Below are 7,500 nucleotides of genomic sequence, written 5' to 3' on the forward strand. Positions count from 1 at the left end.
CTATATCAAGTATTTGAGCACTGTCATGTATTACAGCAGTATGGACTGTAGTACAGGCTTTCAGGTGGCCTAGCTTTTGTTCTGTGTCTCAGAGTAGTCTTTACTGTACTGAGTTTCATCTCTTTTGTAGAGAATCTGTGATACTGATGCCAGAAACCCTCCCCGTGAGCTCATCGTTGGTGATAAAGCAGGATCTAATCTTACTAGAAGGAGAAGGGGGAGGAACATAATTGGCCACCGGGCCATTGTGAATGTCCCTGGCTAGCGAGGAGGGAATGTGGCCGTGGGCTCCTCCACCACCATGCCGCCTTTGCTCCATGCAACACCATGCGTCTGCTGGTTTTCCTCGATGGTCTGTGAGACCATATATACCGTCTAGACTAGAGGGAGCCAGCACAACCAGAGCAGTCATGCTACGTTGTCATCTGGGACAATGTCCGTTTCCACAAACAACCCAAGATCCCCCAACGTCCTTCTACCTTCCTAAAGCCAAGAGGAGTTTGTCTTGGCACGGCGGTGGAGGGCCTATGAGCGAGACCTCTACATCCGTGTCCACCTTCTCCGAGCCATGGAGGAGGCTTGTTTAGATACTACAGTTCAGGCTTGCCAGGGGTGGATAAGGCATGCGAGGGTTTTCCCCCCGCTGTCTGACGAGGGCTAGCATGGCCTGTGATGTTGATGAGAACCTCTGGCCTGAGCCAGACCACAGACGGGATGCTGAGGCAGAATACATGTGATTTCTTTATTTATGTACAAACCGTCTTTTTTCCCCCATTGGTTTGAATTGGAAAATACATGGAAATTATTTCAGTTTTCTACGTTCTTTGCCAGTTGCATACTTTTTTTTCACCCAAGTTCGGTTTATTTTACTACAGTACATTGAGGAATGAAACATTTTGCCAATTAATACACGTGTTAATTTCAAGAAACGTCTTGGCAATAAAACATTTTGTTTTGTTTTCTTTTTCAAATGCTCCCATCGTTCTTCCGTTCACCAACTGGCGAACGCACCGTTGTCCTGTGTGTCTTTAAATGACTTGTTGAACAGTTCAGAAACCAAACCACAGCGTGACGGTCTGTAAAACCTGATAATGTAATAAATTCCCGATAATGTAATAACCCCGATAGTGTAATAAAAATCTGCTCTTGAGTCCATTGAAAATGCAATAAAACCTGATAATGTAATAACTTCCTGATAATGTAATAAAGTGCATTTCCCAATAATGTAATAAACTTTTTACCAATAATGTAATAATGTGTTACATTAACGGGACGTTATTACATGATCAGGTTAGCCTTCATTTCCCTGGTCCTGATAATGTCATAATTCCCCAATATTGTAATAATTTAACAGCAGACCACCCATAAATGGATTCAAGTGGGGATTACTGTTTAAGCAACGCAAGCTCGAGAGGCCTAGCGCCACCGACAGGTCAAAGTTGGACGTGCATGAATGCTCTACTCTTCCTCAAAGCTACCTCCAAGCTACTTCCACACACGTTTTTTCTCAGTTGGATCATTTTATTACATTATCAGGACGTTATTACGTTATCAGGTTTTATTGCATTTTCAATGGCCTCAAGTGCATTTTTATTACATTATCAGGGTTATTACATTATCGGGGATTTATTACATTATCAGGGTTATTACACTATCGGGGATTTATGACGTTATCGGGGTTATTACATTATCGGGGATTTATTACATTATCAGGGTTATTACATTATCGGGGATTTATTACATTATCAGGGTTATTACATTATCGGGATTTATTACATTAGCAGGGTTATTACATTATCGGGGATTTATTACATTATCGGGGTTATTACAGTATCGGGGATTTATTACATTTGCAGGATTATTACATTATCGGGGGGATTTATTACATTATCAGGGTTATTACATTATCGGGGGGATTTCTTACATTATCAGGGTTATTACATTATGGGGGGGGGATTTATTACATTATCAGGGTTATTACATTATCGGGGATTTATTACATTATCAGGTTCTACACGGTCCTTCAGCGGCCGGAGGGCGAAGAAACCTGTCAACGCAGAGAGCAGGACAGAAAAGCCCAACCGGTCCATGCGTTTCACTGGGAGATGCATCCATCCGGTACTTCTAATGAATATTGTGACGTAGTTAGATAATGGACTTCTTAGACACCCTTTCAGGGTTAACAAGAAAGCCTTTAATGACCACAAGTCAAACAGACACAAGTTTGTATGGGTCTCAGCTCCTCCTTTTCTCGGCCACCGAAGCGACCCCATCTACCTGCCTACTCTTTACCCTCATGGTGGGAAGTAGCATGTTATGTAATCTAGCTTCTCTCATAACGACCCCATTACCTTCCACCACATCACCGCCATCTGTAACACATGTGTCCGTTTTTAACATGTTCCATATCCCACAACATAACCAAAACATCGACACCTCCGTTGCATTGTGGGTAATATGCGAATGAACCCCGGAGCAGAAACACTCTAGTAGAATTCGCCACAATATATACGCATCTATTTGTTTAACCTTTCTGTCTGTTAGTTGTATTTTTGTGTTTACATGGCTACTGTGCTTTTACTTGTTTTCTTGATATATATGTTTGTTCATAAGTGAAGCGCACTGCCTTTTCTCCTGAGTTCAACAGGAGGAGGAGGAGGTGACACCGCTGTTTAATGTATTGTAACGTGCATGGATAAGGAGACACGCTGGCCGCTGGCTGGCGGGTCGGACCCTTTAGTCTAGCGGTTAGCGATGCCTCCTGCGGTGCGGGCGATACGGGTTCCGGTCCGATACGCGTCCCGGCCGCGGCAGTTCCTGTGGTTGCCCCTCCCCCTCCCCCGAGCGAATTCGGGCCGCGGCCGGGACGCGGGAGACATAGCGAATTCGGGGGGCAGTCCGGGAACCGTCACAGCCGGGATGGGAACCCGGGTCGCCGGGCGACTGCGCTGACCAGTCAACAAGAGGCTCCGAGCCCGCTAGCGAGTCTAGTCTTCCGTGGTTGTTACACTACCCCCCTCCTCCACGACTGCCCTCACGCCTCTGGGCGCACGCGCTTCCGATGGCCTCACGCTCTCACGATCCCACTTCTGACACCAATGTGGCGAATTCAGGTGCAGCCGGGACGCGAACCCGGACCGTCCGCACCACGGCCGATCGTGCCAACTAGTCAACTAAAGGGTCGGACCCTTTAGCCGACGGGCTAGCGAGTGGTCGCCACAGTATTTGGAACATGGTGTTCAGCCAAACGGTAAGTCTTCACAGTCTTCCTCCTTTGCACAACATTTCAACTTCTCAGACACACTCGGACTCGTGTCTTCGTATTTCGTCATACTCAGTGTTTTCCCGATGGGAGCGTGCGTCATACGGCTCGTGCGGTGTGAACGGGAGCATCGCACAGAGTCCACGTCCACGTAAATGTGCAGACCTGACGCTCAGTGACACCTTCCTGTTGAGACAGACGTAAGTTTAAGACTCATGTTAGATGGTTAATGCGTCACGAATGACACAAATTCCAGAGCAGGAAAACTGAAGGAGATGCTGAGAAGACCAGTACAGATCCAGATTACACCGACACTAAAGCCACGATGGCTGAGTTTGAAGAAGTTCAACTACCGATATCTTCCCATTTTGTTTCCTGTTGAATGTAATCACAAGGTTGACCTTCGACCTCTCCGAGGCCGTGAGAACTGATGAACAAGGCCCACACACACATCCACCCATGAGTCTCTAGGAGCATCTCTGATTTTAGAAGATTAAAGGGAGGGACGAGATGGTTGGCACACTTTTATTAATTACACACACACACACACACACACACATGCCTGTACACAGAGAAAATGATGAAGACTTAAAAATCTCGAGGGTTTTCAGTCCCGGCTAGAGAGGAGGAGGAACACTTTCTGTGTTTATTGAGTCGACTCTCGGTGGATACACGAGACAGAACAGATATAGTACAGAACAGATCTGATACAGAACAGATCTAGAAAAGAACAGATCTGATACAGAACAGATCTAGAACAGAACAGATCTGATACAGAACAGATATAGTACAGAACAGATCTGATACAGAACAGATCTGATACAGAACACATCTGATACAGAACAGATCTAGTACAGAACAGATCTGATACAGAACAGATCTAGAACAGAACAGATCTGATACAGAACAGATCTGATACAGAACAGATCTAGTACAGAACAGATCTGATACAGAACAGATCTGGTACAGAACAGATCTGATACAGAACAGATCTGGTACAGAACAGATCTAGTACAGAACAGATCTGATACAGAACAGATCTGGTACAGAACAGATCTGATACAGAACAGATCTAGTACAGAACAGACCTGATACAGAACAGATCTGATACAGAACAGATCTGGTACAGAACAGATCTGATGCAGAACAGATCTAGTACAGAACAGATCTAGAACAGAACAGATCTGATACAGAACAGATCTGGTACAGAACAGATCTGATGCAGAACAGATCTAGTACAGAACAGATCTGATACAGAACAGATCTGATGCAGAACAGATCTAGTACAGAACAGATCTAGGAAAAGAACAGATCTGATACAGACCAGATCTGGTACAGACCAGATCTGATACAGAACAGATCTAGTACAGAACAGATCTGACACAGAACAGATCTAGTACAGAACAGATCTGATACAGACAGCTGATGAACTCATATTCGTCCTGAAACAGAAAAGGAATCACGCTGAATAAAACAATAAAAGGGACATAAAGTGAAATTAGGCTTTTCTGTCCCCAGTTTATGGATTGGAAGACGTGAAATATCTTTTTTCAGCATTTACCATTACTGTGTTTATTGGCAGCCAAGGAAGGCTGCAGTGCCCAGGAGCTGGTGTTGCTGAGATGGTCGGTATGACGACACGAGGTCATAAGAAGAAAGAAGAAGATACTTCATTCTCACTGCACGTACATGCTGTAACGACCACGGATGACTAGACTCGCTAGCCCGTCGGCTAATGGGTCGGACCTTTAGTCGACATTGGTGTCAGAAGTGGGATGGTGAGACCGTGAGGCCATCGGAAGCGCGTGCTCCAGAGGCGTGAGGGAGCTGGTATGCTGAAGCGTGGGGACGCGCTTCCCGAAGGGGGGGGGGTAGTGTAACGACCACGGATGACCAGTCTCGCTAGCCCTTGCTTAAGGGGTCGGACCCTTTAGTTGACTGGTTAGCGCAATGCGGGTTCGCTGCCCCCTGAATTCGCTACAATACAGTGAAATTGCTCCTCTGCATTGAACCTGTCCTCACCCTGTCCTCTGTACACACTGGAGACAGGGAGCAGCGCCCGCTGATCACCTCCACTTCTCCACCTCCACTTCTCCACCTGCAATTCTCCGTCATAGCCTTGGTCAGGGATGCACGCGTGTCTTTGATGATTATCACAGTTTTAAAGAAGAAAAACGACTAAGAATAATGAACTTTACCTCTGAAAAGTACCAACATTACCAGAGATTGTTGGGATATTTCCTGCTAACATGTGTGCATGGTGTCATCCTACAGGAAGATTTTTCAGGTGTGTGAGATTCTGCTGGACGTCCACACGCCGTCGGTCTGAAGACGCCATCAGTAATATGATCCATCTGCAGCAGTAATGTGAAAACACATTACCAGGAAAACATGCAGACGGGGTCCCTGTGGCACGGTGGCCCAGTGGTCAGCACTGTCGCCTCACAGCAAGAAGGTCCTGGGTTGGAACCCCGGGGCTGTCCAACCTTGGGGGTCATCCCAGGTCGTCCTCTGTGTGGAGTTTGCATATTCTCCCCGTGTCTGCGGTGGGTTTTCTCCGGGTGCTCCGGTTTCCCCCACCATCAAATGAAACATGTTAGGGTTTATAATCCTGTCTGTGCCCCCGAGCAAGGCAGTGGGAAAAGAACTGGAGTTGGTCCTCGGGCGCAGCATAAAGGCAGCAGCCCACTGCTCCTAGCTATACAGATCACAGCTAGGATGGGTTAATTTGCAGTCACTGAATCTCCTCAAGGGGATTAATAAAGGAAACTTAACTTAATATAGCAAGATGGTGGCTGTGTGCCACCTCCCCCTCTCCTCTCCTCTCCTCCCCCTCATCATCATCATGCTGCAGCAGGTTTGGATCTGCACCAAGACAAACAGGGATCGGCGAGTCTCGGCTCACTCTGGTGAATTCGACGCCCACGCCGGCTCCCCGGGGCCCGACCACACGACCACACGGGAGACCCGCTCCTCCAGTTCCCACAACCACTGACACACCAGGAGTCCCCCGGATGACACAAGGACATTTCTGTTTCACTGAAGGCAGTGTGACATATACAGTGTGTGTGTGTGTGTGTGTGTGTGTGTGTGTGTGTGTGTGTGTGTGTGTGTGTGTGTGTGTGTGTGTGTGTGTGTGTGTGTGTGAAAAGTGAAGACATTTTGTCCGGTCCTCACTTCTTTAAGGTTCTATTGTAGGGTTAGGACTTGGGTTTAGGGTTAAGGTTAGAATTAGAATTAGGGTAAGGGCTAAGCTTAGGGTAAGGGTTAAGGTTGGGCATGTAGTTCTGATGGTTAAGGTTAGGGTAAGGGTTAAGGTTAGGCATATAGTTCTGATGGTTAAGGTTAGGGTAAGGGTTAAGGTTAGGCATGTAGTTCTGATGGTTAAGGTTAGGCATGTAATTCTGATGGTTAAGGTTAGGGTAAGGGTTAAGGTTAGGCATGTAGTTCTAATGGTTAAGGTTAGGGTAAGGGTTAAGGTTAGGCATGTAGTTCTGATGGTTAAGGTTAGGGTAAGGGTTAAGGTTAGGCATGTAGTTCTGATGGTTAAGGTTAGGGTAAGGGTTAAGGTTAGGCATATAGTTCTGATGGTTAAGGTTAGGGTAAGGGTTAAGGTTAGGCATGTAGTTCTGATGGTTAAGGTTAGGGTAAGGGTTAAGGTTAGGCATGTAGTTCTGATGGTTAAGGTTAGGCATGTAATTCTGATGGTTAAGGTTAGGGTAAGGGTTAAGGTTAGGCATGTAGTTCTAATGGTTAAGGTTAGGGTAAGGGTTAAGGTTAGGCATGTAGTTCTGATGGTTAAGGTTAGGGTAAGGGTTAAGGTTAGGCATGTAGTTCTGATGGTTAAGGTTAGGGTTAGGGTTAAGGTTAGGGTAAGGGATAGGGTTAGGAATGTAGTTCTGATGGTTAAGGTTAGGGTAAGGGTTAAGGTTAGGCATGTAGTTCTAATGGTTAAGGTTAGGGTTAAGGTTAGGCATATAGTTCTGATGGTTAAGGTTAGGGTAAGGGTTAAGGTTGGGCATGTAGTTCTGATGGTTAAGGTTAGGGTAAGGGTTAAGGTTAGGCATGTAGTTCTGATGGTTAATATTAGGGTGAGTGTTAAGGTTAGGCATGTAGTTCTGATGGTTAAGGTTAAGGTAAGGGTTAAGGTTAGGGTAAGGGTTAAGGTTAGGCATGTAGTTCTGACGGTTAACGTTAGGGTAAGGGTTAAGGTTAGGCATGTAGTTCTGATGGTTAAG

Source organism: Lampris incognitus, chromosome 2, assembly GCF_029633865.1.
Source record: "Lampris incognitus isolate fLamInc1 chromosome 2, fLamInc1.hap2, whole genome shotgun sequence".
NCBI classification, from domain to species: domain Eukaryota; kingdom Metazoa; phylum Chordata; class Actinopteri; order Lampriformes; family Lampridae; genus Lampris; species Lampris incognitus.